The sequence below is a fragment of the Arachis stenosperma genome, chromosome 3, assembly GCF_014773155.1.
Source record: "Arachis stenosperma cultivar V10309 chromosome 3, arast.V10309.gnm1.PFL2, whole genome shotgun sequence".
Taxonomy (NCBI): Eukaryota; Viridiplantae; Streptophyta; class Magnoliopsida; order Fabales; family Fabaceae; genus Arachis; species Arachis stenosperma.
The window spans coordinates 124,516,957-124,520,641 of NC_080379.1; the positions used below are offsets into that span (position 1 = coordinate 124,516,957).

General features: G+C 41.6%; 1 non-coding gene across 1 annotated transcript; it reads right to left on the bottom strand.

Annotated features, from left to right (window-relative positions):
* Positions 1-1,078: 1,078 nt before the first annotated feature.
* On the bottom strand, positions 1,079-1,186 carry LOC130971696 (small nucleolar RNA R71). The gene has a single exon (XR_009082909.1). It is a non-coding gene; the product is annotated as a small nucleolar RNA R71 (small nucleolar RNA).
* Between the last annotated feature and the right edge of the window lie 2,499 nt (positions 1,187-3,685).

Genomic DNA, 3,685 nt, shown 5'->3' on the forward strand with positions numbered 1-3,685 from the left:
TCTCAAAATTGTTGCCTTTTCTGTTGAGGAAGGTTTTATGTTTGAATCATATCTTTTCTTGTTAGGCAAGTCATTAATTTTTAAAATCATATCTTTTCAAATTGTTTTCAAATCATATCTTTTAAAATTGTTTTCAAATCATATCTTCTCAATCACATCTTTTTAAAACCATAACTTTTCAATTAAATCTTTTTAACCACATCTTTTTCAAAATAGTTTTCAATCAAATCTTTTTAATTTCTAATTTCAAAATCTTTTTCAAAAATCACTTGATTTCTTTTTCACTTTTAATCAAATTTTCAAAATGTTTTCAAAATCTTTTAAATGAATTTTCGAAAATTCTCTTCCCTCCTTCCCACATCCTTCTATTTATGGAGTACCACTCCTTCTGAATGCACAATTCGAACCTTATCTAACTAAAGTTCGAATTCTTCTTCTCCTTCTTCTTTCTATTTCTCTTTTCCTCTGACATTTCAAGGAATCTCTATACTGTGACATAGAGGATTCCACATTTTCTTTTTCTCTTCTCTTTCATATGAGCAGGAGCAGAGACAAAGGCATTCTTGTTGAAGCTGACCCTGAACCTGAGAGAACCTTGAAGCAAAAGCTAAGAGAAGCCAAGGCACAACTCTCTTTAGAGGACCTGACCGAATTCTTCAAGGAAGAAGAACACATGGCAGCCGAAAACAACAACAATGCCAACAATGCAAGGAAGGTGCTGGGTGACTTCACTGCACCTACTCCTGATTTCTATGGGAGAAGCATCTCTATCCCTGCCATTGGAGCAAACAACTTTGAGCTTAAGCCTCAATTAGTTTCTCTAATGCAACAGAATTGCAAGTTGCATGGACTTCTAATGGAAGATCCTCATCAGTTTTTAGCTGAATTCTTGCAAATCTGTGACACAGTCAAGACTAATGGGGTTAACCCTGAGGTCTATAGACTGATGCTATTCCCTTTTGCTGTGAGAGACAGAGCTAGAATATGGTTGGACTCCCAACCTAAAGAAAGCCTGGACTCTTGGGAAAAGCTAGTCAATGCCTTCTTGGCAAAGTTCTTTCCACCACAAAGATGGAGTAAGCTTAGAGTAGAAGTCCAAACCTTCAGACAGAAGGATGGGGAATCCCTCTATGAAGCTTGGGAAAGATACAAACAATTAATCAGAAGATGTCCCTCAGACATGCTTTCTGAATGAAGCATCATAGGTATTTTCTATGATGGTCTCTCTGAACTATCTAAGATGTCCTTGGATAGCTCTGCTGGAGGATCTCTTCATCTGAAGAAGACGCCTGCAGAAGCTCAAGAATTGATTGAAATGGTTGCAAATAACCAATTCATGTACACTTCTGAAAGAAATCCTGTGAACAATGGGACTAGTCAGAAGAAAGGAGTTCTTGAGATTGACACTCTGAATGCCATATTGGCTCAGAACAAGATATTGACTCAACAAGTCAATTTGATTTCTCAAAGTCTGTCTGGAATGCAAAATGCACTAAGCAGTACTAAGGAAGCTTCATCTGAGGAAGAAGCCTATGATCCTGAGAACCCTTCCATGGAAGAGGTAAATTACCTGGGAGAACCCTATGGTAACACCTATAATTCTTCATGGAGAAATCACCCAAATCTCTCATGGAAAAATCAAGAGAGACCTCAACAAGGTTTCAATAACAATAATGGTGGAAGAAACAGGTTTAGCAAAGGCAAGCCTTTTCCATCATCTTCTCAGCAACAGACAGAGAGTTTTAAGCAGAATACTTCTGACTTAGCAACAATGGTCTCTGATCTAATAAAGACCACTCAAAGTTTCATGAATGAAACAAGATCCTCCATTAGGAATTTGGAAGGACAAGTGGGTCAGCTGAGCAAGAAAATTACTGAACTTCCCCCAAGCACTCTCCCAAGTAACACTGAAGAAAATCCAAAAGGAGAGTGTAAAGCCATAAATATGGCCGAATTCTGGGAGGAAGAAGAGGCAGTGAACGCCACTGAGGAAGGCCTCACTGGACGTCCACTGGCCTCCAATGAGTTCCCCAATGAGGAACCTTGGGAATCTGAGGCTCAAACTGAGACCATAGAGATTCCCTTGGACTTACCACTGCCTTTCATGAGCTCTGATGAGTATTCTTCCTCTGAAGAGGAGGAGTATGTCACTGAGGAGCAAGTTGCTAAATACCTTGGAGCAATCATGAAGCTGAATGACAAGTTATTTGGAAATGAGACTTGGGAGGATGAACCCCCTTTGCTCACCAAAGAACTGGATAACTTGTCTAGGCAGCAATTGCCTCAAAAGAGGCAAGATCCTGGGAAGTTTTCTATACCTTGTACCATAGGCACCATGACCTTCAAGAAGGCCTTGTGTGACTTGGGGTCAAGTATAAACCTCATGCCCCTCTCTGTAATGGAGAAATTAGGGATCTTTGAGGTGCAAGCTGCAAAAATCTCACTAGAGATGGCAGACAACTCAAGAAAACAAGCCTATGGACTTGTAGAGGATGTTCTGGTTAAGGTTGAAGACCATTACATTCCTACTGATTTCATAGTCCTAGAGACTGGGAAGTGCATGGATGAATCAATCATCCTTGGCAGACCCTTCCTAGCCACAACAAAGGCTGTAATTGATGTTGATAGAGGAGAGTTGATCATTCAAGTGAATGAAGAATCCTTGGTGTTTAAGGCCCAAGGATATCCCTCTGTCATCATGGAAAAGAAGCATGAAGAGCTTCTCTCAAAACAGAGCCAAACAGAGCCCCCACAGTCAGACTCTAAGTTTGGTGTTGGGAGGCCACAATCAAACTCTAAGTTTGGTGTTGGGAAGTTCCAACACGGTTCTGAGCATCTCTGAGGCTCCATGAGAGTCCTCTGTCAAGCTAATGACAGTAAAGAAGCGCTTGTTGGGAGGCAACACAATGTTTTATAATTAATTATTTTCTTTTGTTATTTTATCTTTTTTGTAGGTTGATGATCATAAGAAGTCACAAAAACAATGAAAAAAGCAAAAACAAAATGAAAAACAGGAAGAAAAACAGCACACCCTGGAGGAAGATGCTGCTGGCGTTCAAACGCCAGTCAGCCTAGCAGTTGGGCGTTTAACGCCCAGTCTGGCACCCTTCTGGGCGTTTAACGCCAGAAAGGGGCACCAGACTGGCGTTAAACGCCAGTAAAGGGCAAAAACCTGGCGTTAAACGCCAGGAATGGGCACCAGCCCGGCGTTTAACGCCAGAAAAGGCTCAAAACGTGGATTTTGATGCCATTTGGTGCAAGGATGCCTTTTCCTTGACACTACAGGATCTGTGGACCCCACAGGACCCTACAATCACTCTCTCTCTTCTTCCCCCATTCACCAATCACCTCAACACCTCTTCCCCAAAAACCCCTCACCTATCAAATCCCATCTTTCTCTTCACCACTCACATCCATCCTTCATAAAACCCCACCAACCTCACCCTTCAAATTCAAACCACTTTCCCTCCCAAACCCACCCTCAAATGGCCGAACCCTCATCCCCCTCTTTCCTATATAAACCCCTCTTTACCCCTTCATTTTCCCACTACCTATACACCACTTCTCCCCCTCCTTGGCCGAATACACCACCATCTCCCTGCTCCTCATTTCTTCTTCTTCTACTCTCTTCTTTCTTCTTTTGCTCGAGGACGAGCAAACATTTTAAGTTTGGTGTGGTGAAAGC